This window comes from Empidonax traillii, unplaced genomic scaffold, assembly GCF_003031625.1.
Source record: "Empidonax traillii isolate 1590-97213 ecotype Southwest subspecies unplaced genomic scaffold, ASM303162v1 scaffold242:size1152717, whole genome shotgun sequence".
Lineage (NCBI taxonomy): Eukaryota > Metazoa > Chordata > Aves > Passeriformes > Tyrannidae > Empidonax > Empidonax traillii.
In genome coordinates, this window is record NW_020955435.1 from 555,479 (window position 1) to 579,950 (window position 24,472).

Here is a 24,472-nt window from a genome sequence, read left to right on the forward strand (position 1 = left end):
TAAAATAGAGCAATTCTGGATGTGCTGTTGAACTGTCTGGATGTGCATGTGAACTTGCAGGTGCTGTTTGTCACCTGTGACAAGAGTTCTCTGGAGAGGTGGCAGCATCCTAAGGTAAGGACACCTTCAATCCATGCTAGCATCAGGGGGGCCACCCCTCAAGCCCCAAACACTTCAAAGCACCCACCTGGGAGCCTTTCAGGCAACAGGGAACTGCTGGCACCAGAACTAAACACTGCAGACCACACAGTAGGCACTAAAATTAACACCTACCCCATACAGACCATGGGAACACTCCAGCTAGGCTGGTGGGAGAGGTGGAAAAAAGATGGGAGCCTGTGGTCCTGAGATGGTTCATGGTCATGTAGCCCTGTGGGATCCACTGAACCAGAGCTCCAAGGCTGCTCCAAGGCTGGCAGCACCACAAAAACTGGCTCTGCTCCCCCTTCACTCTGAGGGGAGAAGCCAGGAACACTTACCCACCAACCCCACAGGGTTTATTTACTTCCCCTCACCATTTTAAAAGTGCCATAACTGCAGCTGAATGGCGAAGTTTGAAGTGGTGAATCCCTGTTACAAGCACTTTTCCAGCCATGCCCTGCTCATGATGCTTAGTGTGGCACACAAGGATGCTCCTGGGTGCTGCTCAGCCTTCCCAATTTCTATTATGAAACCTTCACAAGTGTTCTCATGTGCCCAGCAATGAGTTTGCTTCCATGTCCTCACACAGCTGTTTTTCTCAGGAAATCCCTTGGATTTCCCAGCTGGGACTCACTGACTTTCAGTTCAAGTCACTTTGATGGAAGCCAGGATTAGGAGAAAGCCCTGTGTGGACCTTGCTGCATGCAGGTAGTGTGGGAAGGGGGATGTGGAGGGGGATAACAGCCCTCTGAAGAAAAAGGTTCGGTCCTTGTGAGCCTTTGTCTGAAGTCCTCTTGACACTTAAAATCAGCTCTCTGTTCTGGGTGATATCTGTCCTGAAAAGTCTGGCCTGCAGCTGTTGGAGCAAACTCTGAGATATGGAAATGGTGGTTCCCATCAGGGGCATCAGAGGTGGCTCCTCGTGGCTCTTCCAGGGGCTGGCAGAGCTGAGATTTGTCAGTCCCACCCTGGGTGGGAGGACGACAGGCAGAAATGATGCTTTAAAGATAATCATGAGAAAAAGGGTGCATGCACAGGGCTCCTCCAGGGCCCTGAGGCAGAGGCTGTTAACAGGTTTGTGAGTTTGGGAAGATGGGAGGGAACGGGGAATAGGAGAGTCTCTCAGAAGAGAGTCCAGGGAAAGCATCCACCTGTGTGTGTGTGTTTGTGTGTCAGAGCATGTGAGTGCACACCCTGGAGAGACCCCCTGGAGCACAGGGCTTTGCTGGACTGGGGCTGAAGCCTCAGGCACTGAACATGAGACCTCCTGCTGGCTCCTCTTCCCCACTCACATCAGTTCCTGCTCTGCAGTGCCTTGTTCCAGGGTGGCTCTTTCTTGGAAAAGGGTCACAGAGCCAGCAAGGGACCACAGTGATGGGAGAGGAGATGGTGGGAGGGAGATGTGAAAGGAGAACTACCAGGAGCCTCTGCCCTAACAGCCTTTGGCTGAGGGGTTTGGGAAACCCAGGTGAAGTGTGTCCTCCAGTAAAGAAGCTGCCAGTTATGTGTGGGGAAAAAGGAGAAAGCCTCCAGCCTGCAGGTGAAACTGCTTATGGCAGGAACTGCCAGATCCAGAGGGCTCAGCCCACGCTCCCAGAGGACCCTGCAGGAGTATGAGGAGGGGGGAAAGTTGTCCTTGGAGGTAAGATGTGGTCAGAAAGTCCACACCCAGAACTTGTGCATCAAAGTTGTCTGAGTTACAGGTGTATGGGGGAAGACAGAGAAGTGCTGAGCTACACCAAGTACCTGACCCTGAGACAAACTGTCCAACAATTAACTCAGAGGGACCAGTTCTCCCTATAACCTCCCTCTGGCTGTACATTCAAGTGGAACTTGTTTAGGGCTCCACATGAATCTGGTTTTCAATACCATAGTTCGTTGTTTGAGCTCCTCAATAACTTCTTGGGTGCTGGGCCAGGACTCAGACTGGAGTACCAGCCTGGCCAGTGCCCAGCACAGCCACTGTGATCTCCAGAGCCCTCTGGAAGTCCCAAGAGGACACTGCACAGCACGAATCTCCTGTGCAGGGATTAGTCACCTCTCCAGCACATTTTTATGTGCCATGTTGATATTTGATTCCCTGCCCAGTGTAGGCACTTCTGCCTGGGAAATCCCAGCCTGGAATATGGGAGGCATCGTTCCTGGCATTTCAGACTTTGGCAGAAGGCAAGACTGATGCTGGATGAGCACTCTGCTTACTGCCTTCCTCCACGACAACTTTCAAATGAGTCACTGTCCTCCAAAACACCATCTTTCCTCTGCTCATGTGGGTTCATGAGTGTTTGAATTCGCACTTGTCCTCCTGAGAGCCCACTGCTGACATAAAACCAGCTCCCCAAGCAGACCCGACCACTCGCAGCATCTGACTTGTCCTAATTTCAGTAACTTTTAGTGTACGAAACTGTATCCTCAGCAAGGGATGTGAGCAAGCTCTGGGAGGTCCCACAGGGACTCTGCTGTTCTACTGGCTACCAGGGTTCTGCAGCATCTCTTCCATCTTTTATCATGTTCCAGTGCTGGGAGTCTCCCCCTCTCTGCCATCCATCACCCCCACTGAACAAATGTCGTCCTATTTTCCATCCTGGATATGTAACTTCATAGGATCACAGAATGGTTTGGGGTGGAAAGGACCTTAAAGCCCAACCAGTTCCAACCCCCCACCATGGGCAGGGACACCTTCAACTAGACCAGGTTGCTCAGAGCTCCATCCCCCGTGACCTTGAGCACTCCCAGGGGTGGGGCAACCACAGCTTCTCTAGGCAACCCTTCTCCCAACACCTCAGGTACTGACACCAATGAAGTATAAACACCTTAAAAGGATCTCTCAGCCATTCCTTAGGAGGCCATTCGGTGTAGGTTTTTTCTAGTCCTACCTAGATGTGTACAAACATCTCAGTTTCCCCGTTGCCATTTCATGTGCTGCTGGTTACTGCTGGAACAAGCAGCTTTCCATCCCCTCCGTAGGATGTGGACCCACCAGGCTGCTTTTTCTCCAGAGTTATGAACCTTTGGCTGGACATTTCTTGGGTTTTTTGGCAATATCAGAGTGGACTCTTTATCAGCTTCATCTAAACCCAACAGGCAGCATTTATTTTCTTCCCATACAGCCATATATGCCTGTAAACACAAACATGTGCAGTGTCTAATAGTCCTTAATGCTGGCAAACATAATTTTCATTGACTGCTCTTCCAGATTAGCCTTCCAGGTCTCTGCGTTATGTAACAGTTAATTCATTGCTTTTGTTACCAAATCCCTTCTTGTTCTATTTGGGGTTTTATTACTGTTATTATTTTTGCTTTTCTCTTCCTCAACAACGATAGATTCTTAGCTAAGAATATCTTCCAGGACTGCAAATCTGTGTGCATGCTGTGGAGGAGACAGCATCTATCAAAGTTTTCCTAAACAACCCTCATTTAGAGCACAAATTATTTTCTCTCAGTTTTTCCTCCAATCATTTCTTGCTTGTAATTGTTCTCAGCTTAGGAAAATTGACCACTTTCAAGTGCCTTGCATATGTATTATCAGTTTAAGATCACATTCTGCTCATAACAAATGCAATTAGGGCGTTCAGGCAACTATTAATTCTGAGTTCAGTAATCAATTCACTCTTATCTGTCCAGTTGAGGCCTGATCCAGAATGAAGCCAGACTCATTGCACTACTTCTGGTAACAGAAAATTATCATCTGTCATTTTTAGAGACCGTGGGGCTGTGCACTGGCAGCAACACGAGTCCTTCCTCTATCCCTGAGGCTGAAAAGCTGTTCTGGGAACATGGACTTTATTTCCCTTTGTTATGGAGCTGTTTAGGGAAGATGTTTCTCCACCCCCCTCTTTGGATCTGGTGTCTGCAGGGAAATGTCTGTGATGGGGCTGAACTGCTTCCACCAGAGTGGGAGAGCAGCCCCTGGCTGGGTATTAGGACAAGTCCTGCCTCCAGCACTGGGATCCCCAGCACAGGAAGGACAAGGACCTGTTGGAGTGAGTCCAGAGGAGGCACCAAGATGATCAGAACGATGGAGCACCTCTCCCATGAGGAAAGGCTGAGAGAACTGGGAATGTTCAACCTGGAGAAGAGAAGGCTTTGGGCTGACCTAACTGTGGCCTGAAAGGGCTCCATGAGAGTGGGAGAGGGACTTTGACAAGGACATGGGGTGACAGGACAAGGGAGAATGGCTTCAAATTGACAGAGAGTAGGTTTAAATTGGATATTTGGAAGAAATTCTTCCCTGTGAGGGTGTAGTGAGGCCCTGGCACAGGTTGCCCAGAGAAGCTGCCTTAACTCTGGAAGCGTCCAAGACCAGGTTGGATGGGGCTTGGAGCAACCTTATCTAATGAAAGTTGTCCCTGCCCATGGCAGGGGGTTGTAATGAGATTATCTTTAAGGTCCCTTCCAACTCAAACCATTCCATGATTTCATTAATATAATGTTGCTCAGAGCCCCGTCCAACCTGGCCTTAAACGCTTCCAGGGATGGAGCATCAACCACTTGTCTAGAAAATAAAGAAATGTTGTCTATAAATAAAGAAATACTGTTGATAAATAGAGGTTTTCAGATGGTGGAAGAGGGCACTGAAATGATCTGATGTTTCATTTACACTCAGCAGTCAGGGCCTGGCTGGGAGAAATGGGGGCCAGAAGCACAGGGGGCCTGAGGCTCCCACATCTGGGAAAGGGCTGGGCAGGAATGGGACAATTAGCAGTGATGAGGTTTGCAGCCACAGGAGCAGGATCCCAGCACCTCCCCTGCTCTGAGCGTTCCCGGGTTGCTGGAGTGGATTCAATAAGAGGGACATTTTGGGATGTTGATGGAGAGATGACACAGATGCCAATGAATTCCCATTAGCTACGTGTGCCCTCGGGACTATTGTAGCTTCAGCATTCAGTCCTGTTGAAATGGCCACTGGAACTGGGACAGGGAGCACGACCAGCAAGGCTGAAGCTGCTACAGGCACCCAGCATCAGCTCAGCTAATGGCACTGCAAAGGGCAGAGAACAAATTACTCAGTGGCTGGGCTGGGAGACTAAACCAAAACTATTTCTGATAAAGCAATTAGTTATAGCCCAGTGTTTCATCTCTTTTGAGCCAGGGGTCAGGGGAAGAGAGTGATCTTCTGCAAGTAGGGAGATGATGAGCAGTTAAACAATTTAGGGAAAAATCAATTTCAGCAAACTATCGGAAGACCATCTATGATGAAGAACTACAGTGGTAACCTTTATGCTGTGATTTTTTTTCCCTGGATGGAACTCCCATCGGAACCTGTGAACTTGTTGAGCTGACAAAATAGGTTTCATTTGCAAAGAACCATTTTTTTTTTTTTTAAATTTTAATGTTTTCATTCCTTTCACTACCAGATATTTTTCCTTGTGTTCTGGCTGAGCTGAATTTCTGTGAGGCATCGGGAAGGGACAGTTTGCTCTGTGGGGACTGGGAAGGAAGCTGAGATAGGTCTGGAAAGGCTGTTCCTGTCCCTCGTGCATTAACACATCTGCTGTTGCCATCACTGACAGCACCGAGGGCACAGCCACTGCCAAGCTTCCTTTCTCCATCCTCCCAGCCATTCATAGTTAATCTCACAGAGGCCCAAGCTTGTCAAAAGCCTGGATCATGGGACACGTTCCCGTAGAGCTGGCACCCCTGGGGCTGCCCCACACCATGGGCATGTGCCTGTAGCACAGTGGATGGAACCATGCTTCCAACAGGAGAGTTCATCACTCCTCAGCCACAGGTCTGTAGAGTGCTGAGATGCAGTTAAGTAGTTCCCCAGCCCTGCACTACTTTTTAGCTCAATTTCCATTTCCTAAACCGCTGTGACGTCTGTCTAAATAATCATTATCTCCACGACCACGCTGAGTTTTAACTCTGCTGAGCACCTCAGCGCAGATTTGGAGCTTTGGAAAGGATGCTGAGCTTAAGAAGCTGCTCCTCTGGGTGTTTGTCCCATCTCACCGGCTGTTTTTCCCAAAGCACACACAAACACACACCCTCCGTGCACGCAGCTCCCTTTCATGTGAGCTGCCTCGGTGAATACTTGCTGTCAGATCTTCCAAGCCACAGCACATTTTTAATCAGTCAGATAATTCAATCATTCATTTCAGACCTGCTCTGCACAGCTGTCATTTGCAAGCATCAAAAGCCTCTCTGTCAAAAAAAACCCACCCAGGCTGGGGGTTCATTCAGGCATTGCTGTGTCAGAGTGCTGGGGGGGGGGGGTTGGGGGAGAAGATGTGGTGATGCAGAGGAAAAGAACTAACAGGATGGATTAAATGAACTTATTATAAATACTTCTGAAGCTACCAGCCAACCACCCCCAGCAGACAACAATGGCATGGCACAAGGGCAGCTCAGGCATCCGCAGGATTTGTGAGGTATTTGCAAATCTCACTCTTAAATTGCAGAGTGGGGAGAATGGAGGCGGGTGGGGGGTGGGGGGGTTGGTGTCGGATGAAGCTTCTTGCCTGAGATGCTCAAAGCCACCGAATGGGATTTGGATGTCTGGTTCTCATTAAAATTAATGGAAATAGGGTGCCCAGACCTACAGGCAGCTTTCAAAAGATGCTTCTCCATCTATAATTAATGTTCCCAACAGAGTGACTAAGTATTTATACAATAGGTCACATTATATGCAAAGTGGCAGAGGTGCTTGTAGGAACATCAGGGACCAAGAGAAGGAGAATCCGGTGGGGTGTCAGGCTTAATCCACGTTGTCCCTTGTTTAAAGCTCTTCTACTTGCAAATCTCCAGCAGCTCCCACTGGATGAGCACCTGGGTGGTAGCTCAGCAACGATGATGTTCTCAGGGTACAGTGCAGCAAATTAAAATGGCAGCTTTACAGCTTTCTTGGGTTTTTTTCCTCTCCTTCCACACAGCTCTGACTTCTTTTACCAGCTCGCTTCACCTCTGCAAATCTCAGTTTCCAGTATGAAAAATGCACAGTGTTGCTGTCGGAGCAGTGGAGCTCAAGCCACGAGCCTCAGTCAGAGGTGCTGTAGGTGAGAGACTCCCAGGAAAAGGCTGGCACTAATCTGCCTCCAGGCATTAGCAAAGCCATGGCTGGGTCTGTACCACTGCACTTGCTCCATAGTGATGGAGTAATTCAGGTACAAAGATGGGTTGAACCCTGAGGGTGTTTGGGGGGTCTGTGATCTGGGGGTAAAAGCCTGGTGCTCCTGCAGGGGAAGTTCAAAACAACCAAGTCCTGTCCAGATTTTTCTGTCACCTGGGCCATGCCTTAAACCCAGCCCCAGTTAATCCACTGAGAGGGTGTCCATGGATGCTTGGGCTTCTTGTACCAGGCAGCCTTTTGGTCCACACCCCAAAGAGGTCCCATTCTTGGCTCAAGACAAACACTTGGGGTGGACACAATGATCACAGTGCTTTATAATGCCTTAATCAAGGAGATTCCATTTCTCCAACCTTGGAAAATTTACCTTTTAACTTTTTTCTTCTGTGTCCCATCCAAAGCCACCAGATGGAGAAGCTCTGCTGACTCAGGGAATACAGAGATGGCTGCAGTCTCCTCCCATGCTTTGGCATCTCCAGGTTTGCCAAGGTCAGATGAACATACTGAGTGGTACCTCAGGCTCACCTGGGATTCCTCTGTAGGTCCCAAACTTCTGGGGTGTGAGCTGGAGCTTTGGCTTCACTGAGAGGACACAAAGCTCAGCTGAAGAACAAGTCCTCTGGTCTTGTGTCCGTGGACAAATGCCCTCTGTTACAAAGGGTTTGCTTCTGCCCTTTAGCTGCTGGTCAGCTGGCTCTCCTCTACTACACTAGAAATCATCAGTAGCTAATATTGGCTTTCCATGTGACCTTGGATGCCCTACACAGACCTTTCTCTGCTTCTCCTGACAATCCTGACCATAATTCACAGCACAACTGTGGTTGCTGTCCAGGCTGGCTTAGCACAGGTACACTAAGCTGTGTCAGAGAATCATGAAATCACAGAATATCCTGAGTTGGAAGGGACCCACCAGGATCATCCAGTCCAAACCCTGGCCCTGCCCAAGACATCCCAACAATCCCTCCCTGTCCCTGAGAGCGTTGTCTAAACAATCCTGGAGCTCTGACAACCCTGGGGCTGTGCCCACTGCCCTGGGGAGCCTGTTCAGTGCCAACCACCCTCTGGGGGAAGAACCTTCTCCTGAGATCCAGCCTAACCCTGCCCTGGCACAGGTCCTGTCACTGCTCACACAAAGCAGAGATTGGAGCTGCCCCTCGTGAGGAGCTGCAGATCCTGGTGAGCTCTGACCTCAGTCTCCTCTTCTTCAGATGAACAATCCAAGTGCCCTCAGCAGTCACCCAAGAGATGAAACCAAACATGAGCCACAGCCACCATCACCTGAACCCCAGAGCCCATCGGGCAGGGCAGAAGGGAAAGAAGGCACTGTTCCTCTCTAACACCACAGCCACTCTGTGTGGCATGGGACAGTCACTGTTCTCTGGCTTTGCTCCCAATTAAAACGATTGGCTTTGCAAGGCAAAAATGCAAATTTGAGGCTTAGAGCTGTTGTCCCCAGATAAGATGCCAGGAGAGCACCAAGGACGCACAAAGAACAAAACAGCTTCATTTTCCCTGTGAATACCTGTCTGTTTATTTTTTAATTAAACAACAGCCGAGTGTGGAGTTGTGAGACAGCAGAAGGATCCCAAGACAGAGGAGATTAGGTGCTCTACACATGTGAGGATGTAAACCCTTCCCACCACGGCCAGTGTGGCAGCTGAGGCTGGCAGAATGTGCTCCATCACTGAACTAATCCCTGCAACAAGCTTCTGCAAAGGTTCTTATTTTTTGAGCATTTAACCCCACAAGCAATTCTGGACCCTGAATCACAGCCAACCCCCCCATCTAGGGTTGATAGGGGGGTCACAGGCAGGGATTTTAGCAGCAGGTTGGAGAAGCCTCTGTTGGCAGCAACCTACATAAGAACTGGTCCCATCTTCAGGCACGAATGTGCCTTAGGCCACCTCTGAAAGCTCCTGCCAGCCCTGTCCCAGCAGGTCTGTCACTTGTTGATAGATGTGTAGGTAAAAGTCTGAAGGGCTGTGTTTTCTTATCACATAGACTCAGGGACAAATTTCCCCATCCAGAAATCCCTCGGGGCTTGGCAGTGGAGGGAGGGCTGTGAACTCTGGCAGAACGTGTTGGCCTTGCTCCCAAAGAGCCAAGCCTCCAAACCTGCATCCCTCTGACTTGTGAGCAATTACAAAGAAAAGACTGGGACCAAGGACTCAAACTGTTCAGCTGCAGTAATGACCCTCCTCAGACCCCAAACCACTGACCCAACCACCATCCTAAGGCACAGACAGGACCCCACACTTAAAATCACAGAATGGTTTGGGCTGGAAAGGACCTTGAAGAGATCATCTACTCCCCTCCCTCTACCATGGGCAGGGACACCTTCCACTAGAGCAGGTTTCTCCAAGCCTTGATCAACCTGGCCTTGAATATCTGGGGGGATAGAGCATCTACCAACTCTCTGAGCAACCTGTGTTTTACCACACTCTTTGTAAAAGACTTCCTTCTCATATCCCTTGCTTTGTCCTGTCACTCTATGCTCATGTCCAAAGGCCCTCTCCAGCTCTTTGGAGCCCATTTCAGCACTGGGAGGGGCTCTAAGATCTCCCTGGAGCCTTCCCTTCTCCAGGCTGAACAACCCCAGCTATCTCAGGCAGTGTCCAGAGCAGAGGGGCTCCAGCCCTCGGAGCCCCCACGCTGGGAACTCACCCCTGCACCCAGGGAGAGCTGTGCAGGCTGCTGTGCTGCCAAACTGCCCTAGATTGGAGAGAGTAAGCTCCTTGCTGAAGGAAGATAATTGCTCTATTTTAAAACTAAGTGGTTCAAGGAGAAAAACACAGGCAAGAGGGCCCGATGCTCTGAGCTCGGGGTGGGAAACAGGAGGTGTGCAGGGCACAGCTGCTTCACTGGATGGGCAAAGTGATGGATGAAAAGCACCAGTCAGGCTGCTGCTGAGTTCACAACCCAGCCAAATTGGTGCTGCTGGAGAGAACAGAGACTGAGGTATGAGAAGTGGGTGCCCCTCGTCAGGGTACTGAGCTGCAAGGCTGGGCACCCTTAGAAGGCAGAAGGGAAAGCTCCCCCGTGGAACAAAGATTCTCCTCTCACCTCTCCCCTCCCTACCTGTTCAGGTTTTGGGGCCATAAAGGAGGTTCCCAGAACATTTTGGGCCAGCCCTTTAGGCCAGCTCCAAGAGCTGGGGTTGTGCAGCCCGGCCACACAGAGGGACAGCCCCTGCCACGGGGACAGCTCCCATGGAAGCTGCTCTGGGGAAAATAGTTGCCGCTCCAGCAAACGGTCTCCCAGAGCAAAGACCAACAAACTAGAGCAGACAACAACAGGGCCATTAATCAGGGCAAGCCTGGCACCTTCCTGGACCCCCCCACCACTGTGATCAGTGATTTCACCAAGCAAGCACAGAAGAGGGCTCTTCAGCAGAGTTTTGTCCTTGCTGCTTAAAATTCCATAGCTCCCCTTTGCAGGCGGGCAGGAAAGAAACACTTTTTGTACGTTACCAGCCCGCCCCCCTCGTCCCCATTTGTATGGAGGGAGCTCTCTGGCTTGAACTTGGCAGGCTCTGGGCTGCAGGGGAAGGACACCAAGAGGCTTGGAGGATCTGTCAGCTGATTCTGAGGACCGGCACTGGCCCTGGCAGAGATGGGTCCTGTCTGAACGTCCCTCGTCTGGAGGTCAGAGGGACATATTTGGTGCTCCAGTGTCACACCAGGGATGCCTGTGAACAGCTCCCAGCCTCCCCCAGCAGGGCACCCTTGCTGATTCTCCTTCCTCTCAGGCTCAGGGGCAGAGCCATTTTGCCAGCAGGTCTGTTGCTAAACCATCCACACAAAGAGAAAACGTGCACGTGGTGAGCAAAGACACGGCTTGCCTTCAGGCAGCATCACAAGACAACGATGTAAAACCCACTTTGGGGGGGACCCTGTGACCTGGAAACAATGGTGGAAGCACTCAGCTGGCCCCTCATACAGGAGCTGAATGTTACTTGTGTAAAATTTTGCTTTCAAGGCAAGGCTGGCTGCCCTGTCTTGTCTGAGAGCCATTCGCTGTCATTTCAGGTCAGAGTTAAGGTTACCAAGAACGTAAATGACACATTTTCTCTAGCGGAGAGCCAAGGCTCCTCTACTGCAGAATGAGCAGGAAGAGGCAATAAGTGCCCTGCAAAGCTTTTTTTCACCTTAAAATAGTTTTGCAGTTGAGAATCCACATCTGGAACTTAGCACACACGTCTGGGAAAGAGAAATTCTCAGGCCTTTCTTGTGTAACCCCACCTCATGCCCATGACTCCCTGCAGCCAATGTCCTTCCAGTGTCCTGCATTGGCCAAGCTGCAGAATCAGAATCACAGAATCACAGAATTGTTTGGGTTGGAAGGGACCTTAGAAGTCATCATGGGCAAGGACATGTTCCACTAGAGACCCAGTTCTCTCCCAGAGATCCAGGGTCATTTCTCTGGGATGGCCACCTCCATTGGTCTGCCAGTCTGCCATGGGCAGGGACACCTTCCACTATCCCAGGTTGCTCCAAGCCCCATCCAACCTGGCCTTGGACACCTCCAGTGATGGGGCAGCCACAGTTTCTCTGGGCAGCTGGTACCAGGCCCTCACCACCCTCACAGGGAAGAACTTCTTCCCAATGTCCAATCTAAACCTACTCTCTGTCAATTTGAAGCCATTCCCCCTTGTCCTGTCACTCCATGCCCAAATTCCCTCTCCAGCTCTTTAGTAGCCACTTCAGGTACTGAAAGGTCACAGTAAGGTCACCCTTGAGCCTTCCCTTCCCCAGACTGAGCAATCCCAGTTCTCTCAGCCTTTCTCAGTGGGGAGGTATTCCTCTCCTGTGAGATGCAAGGGCCTTTCTGCTTTCAAATCTTCCTGCCAGCCACCCCCTTCCCTCCCCAGGGTCTGCAGCCCCTCTACTGCAGCATTTCATCTCGTGAGCCTTATCTTTGCCACACGCAATCTCAGTCCTTTGTCTCTCAGGACGGGGCTTAGAGAACTCTCCAAAGTTAACGAAGCGGGCCCGTCCCCTCATTAACTCCCGGGGCCTGTCTCCTTTGATTAGATTGTGCTGACTCTGCTCGCACATCACACTTGCTGCTCTAGATGCAGGGACACTGGGGCATTTCCAGCTGGGACACAGACAAAAGGAGGAGATAGCAGAGCCTTGGTTACCACCGGAGCAATTCAGGACAAATAATTAGAGGCTTTCATGGCTAATTGGATCTGTACTGTCAATCCAGGACAGGAGATGCCTTAACCCGCACTGCCTGCCTGAGATTGCTAAGCAGGCCATAAATAAACTGCAGCGCTGGTCCAAAGCTCGTCAGCCTTCAGCATCCAGCCTGAGTGCTCCCTCCCAGCCTGTCCAACAGGGCACTGCCCTTTTCCACGGCTGCAGCCATGCCAGGACACCGGCACTGCACCTGGGGCGGCTCAGAGCCCTTCAGGCACGCTGCCCTCAGAGTGTCGTGGCTGGCTTGAACAAGAGGCTGCAGTTTTCAAACTGAAGTCAAAGGGTAAGGGAAGGAGAAGTCAGAGCCAGAGTCAGAGATCAGAGACAGCAGGGATTGGCAGCCAAAGACAAGGTGTTTTCCAAGGAAGGCTTGTGAGCTGGCAGTCAGGTCCCTGCAGTACCCAGACTTCAAGCTGCCAGTCTGCAGTGACAGGACAAGGCTCCATTTCCATTCCCAGCTGACTCTCAGCCCTGAGAGGGAGCTCAGCCCTTTCCTTCTCTGCTTAGACATCTCTTTCAGATCCTGGAAGTGCTGGCGCTTGAAGATAAGACATATAAACTACAGCAAACACACTCACATGGCTGCCAGCTCAAGCAAGGTCATTCAAGACCCTTAAAGCAAGCTGGAAGCTTGACCCTTCCCTCTGAGGACCTTCAGCATCTAATCCTGTCCCTGAGCTCGTGCCTGGTCTGCAAGGATGATGGCAGTGCGAGTTCCTCGAGAAGCACAGCAGAGGGAAATGGCTTGTACTGCTCAGGACCACGACCTGCAGATCCTCTGCCTCTGCCAGGGGAAAGCCAGGCACAGGACACGTAGGGAGGCAAAGTCACAAAAAGGACAGGGCCAGGCAAAAATAGAATAACCTACTTGAAAGTAGGACAACATCACGAAAGAGTAGGACATCTGGTCACCGCAGCAGGAGGAGCAAATACAGGGGAGGCAGCTGGTCCATGCACACGTCTCACCTGATGGGAGACAGCTCCAGTGCAGATGTGTGGTGTGTTCAGGCAAGCAGCTGAGATGATCAAAGCAGAGCAGCTCTCAGTCTCTCTGACATGACTGCTAGACTTGCTGCTGGCAGTCAGTGCACCTGTCCTACCCCCAGAAACATCCCACTCCTGGGATCCTGTGGGATATGTGTGCCCAAACTAACAGTTCATCCCCTCTGCCTGATCTGCTAAACACAGGGTTTTGCAAGAAACCATCACCCAAAGAGAAAATGTAAGAAGATTCCCCACGTGTCCCACTGCTGTTGTTCCAGAACATGTTTAAGGCTTGTAAACTGCTTCAAGGTCCCTGCTCTGCAACCCTTCCCTCCCCTGGCTCAAGCCCACCTACCTCTGCTGGACTCCTTGCCCCCCAGAGCCACCCCCAGCCCAGGCTGGCAGTTCACTGGCAGAGCACAGCTCAGACAGGACATGGTTAAGAAGTGACTCAGGTTCATCACTGAGCCTGAATGAGCATCTTCACAAGCTCCACAGTGTCAGGCCGGGGCTGAGCCAGGCGGGATAGGACTTTTGGAAGGAAACAAGAAAGTAACTGCTGCAGATAGTGAGCTCATCAAAGGAGCCTCAGTGCTCCTTGCAGAGAGGAGTTAACGCCACGCCGCTGACGCTGCTCCAGGGCTCAGTTTCCTACCCGGCCTTGGCAGGACAGGCAGTTTTCTTGGCTTAGAACCCTGTGCTGGAACGGAAACCCAGAGCATCAGGTCTCAGGACACCATTCAAATCCCCGTTCCTTGTTCCTGCTCTCAAAAGAGGCAGTAGGAAACCGTCCAGGTCCCTTTGCGGAGAGCTTTAAGGCCCTCCAGAGAAAAGGTCTCTCTGCCAGGTGTGGTTTGTTTCTTAGACTTGCCAAGAGCTGTCTGGTGGGGCCCACAGCAGCTCCCTCAGCAGACCCAAAACTGAGGTGAGTGTTTCTGGGCTAACCCGATGGCTGGGCCCTCCCTGGGAAAAGCCACAGAGATCACTTTGCAAGTGTCAGGTTCCTTTTAACCTGCCACCCACAACATCTTTTACCTGCCCTGCACTGAATTCAGCTGCTCACCCCCTCGCTCTGGGCCAGGGGAGTCTGCACCCTGGCCTGGAATGAAGCTGAAAGGTGCAGAAAGGTTTCTCTTTCTTTGCAAGGGCTCCAGTGGCTTCCAGAGAGGGCAATTTGGGGTAGAAGGAAGGAGCAGGCAGGGCAGATTCAGGCAGCAGTAAAGCAGGGAGGTGTCCTGGCTGCCCTGGAGCCCTGTCACAGTCCTTCCCAGGGAGAGCAGTCCAGGACCCTGAGTGATAGTGTTGGATGAATCCCAGGGGTGACAGAGAACACTGGGACAGAAGAGACCACCATCTCCAGCCCAGGAGTGCCCAGGCCCATTTGTGGTGCCAGGAATGGGGATGGGATGATGCCTTTGGGCTCATCACAGCACTGAAATTCGGTTTGCCAGCAGCAGGGTGAAGGCTGCAGCTGGCTCTGAGCTGACTGTAGGTGACAAGCTGGCTGTTCACAGCCTCACACCACCTCTGCCAGCCCAGGAAGCAACCCAGAACCACTGCCTCCCTCACACCTAACCCAGTAACCATGTCTCCCTTTTTGCTGTCACACTGATGCCAGGCAGAAAGAACCAAAAGTTCTCACTCTGGGACAACGATTTTTTTAACTCCAAGATTGCCATTCATCCCATGCAAATGCATTTTGACTAAGGAATCATCTCAAATTCACAAATAAGAACTTAGTTCTGAAGACATGATCAGCATTTTCCTTTAATTAAAAAAAAATATATATATATTTCAGAAAAGCAACCTAATTTATCAAACATTCTGATACCTCTAAGCCTGCCCTCTGTCTCCCCCAGGGTATCTACACAAAGGGGTGGAAGCAGATGTGTTCCACTATGATCAACAGGCAAGCTCTGCACTACCCAGAGGGACTGACAGTGAACTGGAGGCTGAAGGCATTTCATAGCATGAGAAGCTCCTCATAGCAAGAGCTCCCCATCCCACAGACACAGCATCCCATGCCTGCAAACCTGCCAAGAGGCTGCTCATTCTGCTTGCCAAGAAAGGCCTGAAACCTTCCCAGTGCAATTCTCGTCCATCAGACCAAGATGAGCTGCCAGCCAGCTTGAGCAGGCTTGTCCACATCACACCTTTCTAATTCTGCTCCTCAGCCTTCCCCCTACTCTGGGGAAGTGCAGCAAACCCAGGAATGGATGTGGCAGGGATGCTGCTCCTCTGGCTCGGGTCTTACACACCACTGCTGGTTGAAAGGATGTTTCTGACACCCCGTTGAGCCTGCTGCCTTACACAGAAGGACAAGGGAGCAGCTGGCCAGGAACCTGGGAGCAGAAAAATCCTTGCAGCAAACCCTCTGTCAGGCCACAAATCCTCCAAAACCCCTACTCCAAGTCCTTCCCTGAGCAGCCCAGGAAGCATTGCAGCTTTGAGATAGCACGAGACCACTTGAGTATGAGCTTAATCCCGCGGTGCTCCATCCCAGAGGCTCTCAGGGAAGAAGAGCCAGCTCAGTGCCTGTCACTTCTCCCTACACTGCCTGTAAGGGGATGACGATCCAGCTTGGGGCACCGCTAGGCTTGCAGAGAGGTGGGTATGCAGCGCCCTGAGCAGCCTGTCCTGCACCCTACTGCTGATCCAGGGAATGGCACAGCCCGGGAGCAGCCCCATCCCTCCAGCACGGCGAGAACGCAGCTCCGGGGTCACCCCATTGCTCCAGTATGTGGGACAACACAGCCCCCGGACCACCCTCTTCTCTCCGGCACGGGGGTAACACAGCCCTGGGACACCCCCCTCCCTCCTGCACGGGAATAACACAGGTCGGGGGCACTCCCATCCCTCTGGCAAGGAGATAACACAGCCTGGGGGCACTCCCATCCCGCTGGCACAGGGATAACACAGACCCAGGACACCCTCATCGCTCCAGCACGGGGATAACACAGCCCGGGGGCACCCTAATCCCTCCAGCACTCGAGTAACACAGCCCGGGGAGCACCCTCATCCCTTCGGCACGAGTGTAACACAGCAGAGGGGGCACTCCCCGCCTCTGGTAAGGGGGATAACAGAGCCCCAAGACCACTCGCTTCTCTCCGGCACGGGGGTGACACAGCCCGGGTGACTCATCCGATACTGGGAATAACACTGCCCGGGGACACCCCTGTTCCTCTGGTACAGGGAATAACACAGCCCAGGAGCACCCCTAATCCTCCAGCACGGGGGTAACACAGCACAGGGGCACCTCCATCCCTCCGATATTGGAATAAAACAGCCCGGAGAGCACCCCTCTCCCTCTGATACTGGGAATAACACAGCCCCGAGAGCACCCCCGTCCTTCCGATACTGGGAATAACACAGCCCGGGGAGCACCCACGTCCCTCCGATATGGGAATATCACAGCCCGGGGACACCCCCGTTCTTCTGATACAAGGAATAACACAGTCCAGGGGCACCTGCATCCCTCCAGCATTGGAATAACACGGGTCGGGGAACACCCCCGTCCCTCCGACGCGACCTGAGCCGCCCCTCCCGACCGCACCGCTCACCCCGAGGGGCCCCTCTCCCGGAGACACTCCTCCCGGGTAGGAGGGATAGGCGCACTCACCCCGTACCTCCTCGCCCTGGTCGCCTCCCTGTGCCGTGTCCCCGGGACACGCGTGCGGCCATGGGGAAGCGGGAGAATCCCCCGGGAGAATCCCCCGGGACAGCCGGGACCGGCCGCGGCGCCGCGCGGGGCCGCCAGGGGGCAGCAAAGCGCCCGGCATAGCCTCTACCGCCCTCTGGCGGCCACGGCCCGAACTGCGCCTGCACCGCCCGCACCGGGATAAGCGGGACAAGCGGGACACTGGGAATGAGCGGGACACCGGGAATGAATGGGACACTGGGTATGAGCGGGACACTGGGAATGAGCGGGACACGGGGGATGAGCGGGACACTGGGAATGAGCGGGACACGGGGGATGAGCGGGACACCGGGAATGAATGGGACACTGGGGATGAGAGGGACACTGGGAATGAGTGTGACACACACTGGGATGAGCGGGACACACACTGGGAATGAGTGGGACACTGGGAATGAGCGGGACACTGGGAATGAACGGGACACTGGGAATGAGCGGGACACGGGGGATGTGCACTCCTCCCAGGCTATTTTGGGGAAGGCTGAGCACTTCCCAAGGGCTTTGCTTGCAGTGGAGGAGCGGTAGAAGAGAAAAAGGGTGGTGGGAGTTTTGCATGTCACTGGTGCAGGAAATGCACCAGCTTCAGAATGTCGCTTCAGAAAGCTGTGGGGTAGGCCGGAGAGCAGGGCAGCAGTACCAGGTTGAGGGGCCCCACACTGCTGCTTGCAGGAGTAAATACCCTTTTTCCAGAAGATTTTGCTACCAAGGAATCAGTCTTTTTGCTTAGGAAAGGCTTCCCTGCCATTTTTTCCAAACAGTGCTGCTCTCTCCCCCCTTGCATTCCAGAAGCTCGCTCATGGATGTGTGAGGGCAGAGAAGATCCCACAGGTCTTTGCATCCAGTGGGGAGAGATGGGGCAGAAGAGATGATAAAACTCAAAGAAGAAACATGAGGTTTGTCTTTCTCAGGCCCAGCGCTGCTTTGCAGCCTGGTACAGCTTCTCCTGTGCAAGTTTATATAATTGTTACCTTCAGAATGAACCTTCTTGGATCCTTTCCGCCGCCCTGGCATTTTTGGGGGTACCTGCGTGCATCTTACCACACAGCGCTCAACCTCCTGAGCCCCTCACCCGCTTCTTGGGGATGGGGGAGAGAGGAGGTGGGGTGTGCAGGGGGGCTGTGCTCCCTCCAGGCAGCAGCAGCTGCCCCTCTGCCCTGTGCACGGTGGCTCCGTGGACCGATGGACCAGACGTGTGCTCAGCATCTTCCCTGGCGTTGCTAAGAGACGGGATCCCAAGGGATGCCGCGGTGCCAGCGCTGAGCCCGGCACATCGGGCGGGAGAACCTCTGGATGAGGGGAGGGTGATGTGGGAGATCACACAAAAGGCTGCAGCGAGGGAGGCACCACGAGGGAGAACACCCCCCCCCCCCACTCCTCACAGGGGGGAGAAGGGTCAAGGCCGAGAGGCAGAGCTCAGCAGCAGAGGGGTGACAATAATCTGGAGAGAGGGCTCTGGAGGGTTTCGGGTCAGGGAGGCCACACTGAAGCAAGATATTTCTGTTAGCAGCCCCTTCCCCTTGCTGGGGCCATGGAGGGGGCAGGCACGAGTGAGCTGAGGGGAGGCTGAGTGGGCACCTGGCAGAGGGGAGGGCGGGGAGACACGGAGGGCAAGGATGAGTGTTCTGGGAGCTGGGCACTGCAGGGCTGAGCTGCTGCCTGGGGCGTTTGCATTGGTTTAGAAATACTCATTTAGCCCATTTTTTTGTCTCCTCTCTTTTGATATGGCAAGGAATTCACGAGGGGACTGAAAGCCAGTGCAGGGGATGGTGAGAAGGACAACAACAGGTGATGCAGGAGCCAACTTCCAGGACTTTCCCCCAGTGCTGGAAAACCATCTTAGAGACTGAACTGGGGTAACAGTATGTCCCTGTCTGACACATACTCTAACATTTTACAGAGTGAGTAGCTGCCCCTCAGTACCACAACAGGCATTTTTCCACCTGTACCTTTTTCACAGTAGCTTCCACAAGTCAGAACTTTCTTTGCTTTTTATGCCACCACTGTTTCTATCATGTGATTTGAGATTTTAGAAGCATCACAAATGGTGAGTTGGCAGCACCAAGGAGGCCCCAGGAGAGAGCAGAAAGCAGCACAGAACAAGACAGACTGACCACACTGCCCCACATCCTTTGGCATCACCTGGCTGAGCCTCCTGTGCAGTCACAGGCACCAAGTTCAAAGTCCTGGGCTGCTGTCACAAAGCTTATTAGGGGATGGCTGCTCCAACTGGGCTTTCCCAGGCCTTTGCATCTCCAGGTGGGTCCCCCAAGCAGTCCTTGGTGGTGCTGCTGGCTGGGGGACAGCATGGAGTGGGGGCTGGACTGTGGTGGTGGCTGGCAGAGGGATGGACCCCTGTCTACCACTCAGCCAAGCCCTGCACTCTGCAGAGACCCCTCCTCTTCCTAGAAATTTGGTGAAAGGGACACATTTACTGCTCTCACTATGATGCAGGTACATTTTGGATGATGCTCCAAAGCAGAGCATCAATCCATAAGAGTCCTTCCCTTAGTTCATAGAACCTTCACCCCAAATTTCGATATTTTTGGTATGTTATCAGTGGTAATTTAAAACTATGGACTCTTTGACATTAGACTGCCCCACGGTGGTGTCCAGAGAGATGACAATGCTTTACCCTGCTTGTACTTCTTGCCAGGTGGTAACTCCTCCCCTCTCATTACCCTTCTGTGCCCCCCACCCCCATGTGGGCCATGTTTTCCTTTCTCTGGGAGCCCCCTGTCCCTGACCCTGCTGCTTTGGGAGGTGTTCAGCGTTTTGCAGGGCAGAGCTCCTGGAAGCACAGGGCTCCTTGTCTGCAAAAGTCTATCACCTTATGCTGAGGCCCATCCAGGTTAACAATTAAGTTCCAAAGTTTCTTCTTCCAGCCAGGGGGATCTTCTGAGAGACAAAAGGCTCCTGCTGGCAAAATGAAGCTCCTAGATCAGCAGAGGAGCAGCACTTGTTTTCCCTAGTTTGATGGGAAGCTGTAAAGCTCTCCAGCTCAGGCACTTCTTGCCACCCAGACCTCTGAAGAGCTGGCTTTTCTGGGCTGGGAACTCTGGCAAGGTGACCTGGCTTTCCCAGGATCCAAACCCAGGGATGCACTAGAGGCCTGAAGATGCTGTTTGGAGGTGATTTTCACCTTCACAGCACCCCTGTAAATTCATGACACGGTGTAGGAAGGTTCCAGCCTGTCCCTGGGGAGAGCAGACCCGTCCCCCCCTGGGCGCATGGTCCCTGGTTTTACCCCAGGCTGTCCAGCTCTGACTCATTTTTTCCATGTCACCTTCTCCACAGCTCCCAGCCACTCCTTTCCATAGTGTGGGGTCCCAGAAGAGATAACAGCAGATGTTGGTGAGTAAGGCACAACCCTACCAAAAAATCACGGATCACAGACAACACCCCTGCTGTCCTGAGTCCTGCTGGGAGAGGAGTCTCTGGCACATCCGATGTGCTGATGGGTCTGGCTTTCTCTGGAGAGGTACTCCTGAACACACCAAACCTGAGGGGCCACAGGGGTACCACCCTGGCTGGACAGGTGGGATGCTCCATCCCCCAAACTGGTTCATTCCCAGCTGCCCCCATCGCCCCCAGCCTCAATTTTGGGAGCTGGGCATCCCAGTTCCTCCTGTTTGGAGAGGGGCGCTTCAAATCTCCCCGGAAAGCGACTTCCTTCTTCCCAGCTAAACTGCACTTTGATGACTCCCAGTCCCTGCCAGAGACATCCCTGCTCTTGGTTCCCTCCCTCTGTGCCGTGACTCTCAGTGCACGGCAAGCGGGGCCATTTGCCAATGTTTGTGTCTCGACAAACAGTCTGTCAGCGTTCGGTGCGCGGCTTCAGCTGGGATCAGCTCTGCCTTCTCTCCCCATTAAATGGCAGAGCTGTGTGCAAACACCCTGGCATCAAACCATCTGGGGCACGCTCGGGGCCAACTGCAGATCTCCCAGTGCCATGTGTCAGGCACCCTCTGGCACCACGGTGAAGGATGACTGCGGGATCGGCGTTCCCGGCCACCACCGGCACAGGGAGCCAACCCCATCCCTGCCCTTGGGGGTCTCCTCTGCCACCAGTCACCTCTCCCACGAGGGGAGGTCCTGTCCCTGCCCAGGACAGCCCCAAGCTGTCAGTGAAAACAACTTCTCGTTGCTGATCACAAACTTCTCGTGGCTGATCACACACGAGCCCCTCGCTCCCACTGCCGTGACAACAAGGTTCCATGGCCTTTATTCATGGAGCTACTGAGCATTCCACTCCACCCCTGACTTGCTGGGGAGCTGTGGCCTGGGAGATGGGAACAGGACAGACTGTCTCCTAGGATTGCCCCTGGACAGGGCACAGCCTTGCTTGCACAGATGCTGTTTGAGCTCAGTGGGAAGACACTGTGGATGTACAGGTGAGGTTCTGTGCAGACTGAAAGGCTCTGGAATTGGTTTCTGACCCAGACATCTGGGATTCTGGTACCTTTAACTGCAGCCTGGCCCAGCCCCATCTCCAGCACCTGGCATGGCAAGGGCCTCATCCCTCTTAATTAGCACAAAATGAGAATGCCAGTAAAGGCCAAGAGTGAGGCTGGTGATTTATTTTATGTCTCTAAACCTCCTCTTCCTTGGAGGAGAACAACTCTGTGTCACCATGGAGCAGAGTTACTCAAAACTGCAAAGACAGGTGATATTCAAAGTGCCACTGGTGGTACCCAGAGGATAAGTCACCCTTTGTAAGGCAGATCTGTGGCCTGTCCTCCCCTGGAATTCAGGGAAATCAGCCATCAGTCCCCAGATATGTCTCCATGGACATCACAGAAGGCAGCACTGCTGGCAGACCAGCCAAGCTCACCACTCCCACCACATCCAGGCTGAGAAGTCTTCCAGGATGTGTTCAGCTGTGCCTGGACAAGCTGCTGCCTCCATGTAAAGCTGGAGATGGATCAAGCGACCTTCAGAGGAGTATGTGGGTAGAAACTGATGGGCAGAGGGTGCAGTGGGACACATCTCCACTGCATTTTACGCTGCACATTTGTGGGTATTGCTGTTTGACAGCTGGTGTGAGCCAGGCAGGGTCTGCACTGTGACCCTGGATGAGCACAGCACACAGGCACCACTGGAAAAAGGCACCCATCCCTTTGCTGGGCAGCTCTCAGACTCAGGGTTTGCACTGTGGAACACAGTCTCAGTCTTGAGGCTTCATTCTGGTGGTATTGCTGGTGATGTGTTCATATACAAGTGCCATTTCTTTCCAAAATTACACGTTAATGTTTCCTGGGGACACAAGGGCAGAGCAATCAGCACTGCCACAAAGAGAGGCCATCAAGAGCTGCAGATGACAAACACGTAGCTGATCAAAGATCAGGTTGCAGCAATTATTCCCCATTTCTGCCACTGAAGGAAATGTGTGTTGCACCAATGATTGTCATTAAACTACAGCAAAAATCATGATCAAAGCAAGAGTAAAAACTGAGCCAGAGCAAACACAGAGCACCCATCACAGGAGCCTGATTCCCCTGCCATGCCTCCCCCAGCCCTCAGCAGAGTGCAGAGCTGGGAGTCGGTGCCTGACTCCACGGGGCAGCTTTGCCCAAAATAGCAGCCATGGCCTGCCTCTGTATCTGCTGCTCTTCAGAGGGCCAGGAGCATCCATAAAATTCCAGCTCCAGGGGCTGGCCAGGAGCAGCAGCCAGCGAATGGATCATGCCCAGCACATGCTGTGGCCCAGCTGTGGATGCCTGGAGGCCAGCTCTGGTACTGGGGTGTGCAGGGCAGGAGCTGCCTGTCTGCCTGTAACACATCACAGGTGACATCCAGGTGTCCCCCTGCAGCAGTGCTGGGCTGGGGACAGGTTGAATCAGGTCTCAGCAGCATTTGGGGGCTATTTGTTCGTGCTCAGGTGTTCACCAACACGAGTTTGGTCACAGCCGTGCTCGGGATGAGTTATCACAGGAGTGGGTGTGCTCGTGGGGGGAGGCAGGTAGAGAGGGAGAGAGGGGTGGGAATAGGGTCAGGAGTGGGGGGTGGGGGTGGGACAGAGGATCTGGAAGAGGATAAATCAGTTTGGGATTAGAAGGTGGCACTGGCAGCCTGCCATGTGACAGCCAGGCTTGCGCAGCCAGCAGCCCAGCTGTCAGCCTGGTGGCAGCAATTAAATGAGGTATCGATTGAGGAATTGTTGTCTGCAGGGTTTGAAGATAAGATCGATGGAGACCAAAAGGTTTAGGCTCCGTTTACTAATTAGTCAGGCACACTCGGGAGAGAAACCTTTGGAGACAGGGAGAGCTGAGCTGTGTGCAGGCACCACTGGCAGTGTGCTGGGGTGCCCCCCTCCCTGGCACCCTGTCCCCAGCTCCTGGTGCCAGAGGGTGGACGGGCACCGAGTGCCAGCGCCAGGGATTTAAATCGGCTGCGGGGTGGGGGCAGCGGAGGGGGGCGGAGATTCTGCCTGCGCTGGGGCCGTGAGCTGCTTTTCTCCCAAGGCAGGGATTTGGGAAAGAGGGGCTGGAGCATGTGTTTGGTCGTGGGGAGGAGTAAACCAAGAGGAGAACTGCTCCCTTTGCATTGCAAATTGTTTGGGGTTGAATTGATCCATTTCTTAGGCTCTGGCATTAGTTACAGACTGAACACATTTCTCTTCCCCCTGCTCCTTGTGCAGCAAGCCCAGGGACACAAAGGAGACAAATGTGGCACAGACTTGTTGTGGCTTCCGTGCTGATTCCGCCTGTGCTCCATGGAGCTAAACCAGGGCACAGCCAGGCGATGGCTTTACGCCCTCTCTGCTTCATTCCCTCACTTCCAGATGACGTCCAGGACATGGTCAAATGGGGACAAGCGGGAAATGGCCTTGCCTGGATGTGGTTTGGGTGGCCTTTGAGACTGTCTCCTTGCTTGCTCTTGTGGCAAGGGGGGGTGTCTGTGGCTCCAAAACAGAGCCTTTAAAGCAGCTGGGGAGCTGGGCTAGGCCATGTCTCTCAGGGGACATCTCGGTGTCAGCTCTGCGTTGGGAAGAGGCGTCGGGGCAGCCAGAGAATTCCTCCTTTCATCTCAGCTCACCAGGAAAATTCCAGCCCAGCAAACAGCGGAGGGTCAGGAGCTGTCCCGGTGGGTCCTGTGACCCGAGCCAGCCTGGGGCAGTCCCTCATGGCCACCACAGTCACGGGTCACACATCCCCTCAGTCCCACTGCCCACCACGTGAGGGGACATGCCCGCAGCTCTGTCACCCGCATGACCTGGCCCCAGCCCCGGGGGGAACACCCTCCTGCCTGCATCCCCTGCACAGCTCGGTCCTGGTGCCTCCCAAACGGGCACAGGGGAGCAGGGCCAGGCAGAGGTGCAGCACATCCCGCTGGAAGCCTCGTCCTTCGGCTGGGACTGCCCTCCCCCTGCGCCTGCCATTAGCGATG

At 53.3% G+C, this 24,472-nt stretch overlaps 1 protein-coding gene across 1 annotated transcript in view; it reads right to left on the reverse strand.

Annotated features, from left to right (window-relative positions):
• PSD2 (pleckstrin and Sec7 domain containing 2) overlaps positions 1–17,104 on the reverse strand; it is an 84,270-nt gene extending 67,166 nt beyond the window's left edge. The window contains exon 1 of the mRNA XM_027888636.1: positions 17,012–17,104. The gene's annotated coding sequence lies outside the window, so the exon portion shown is untranslated. The remainder of the gene's footprint in view (positions 1–17,011) is intronic.
• Between the last annotated feature and the right edge of the window lie 7,368 nt (positions 17,105–24,472).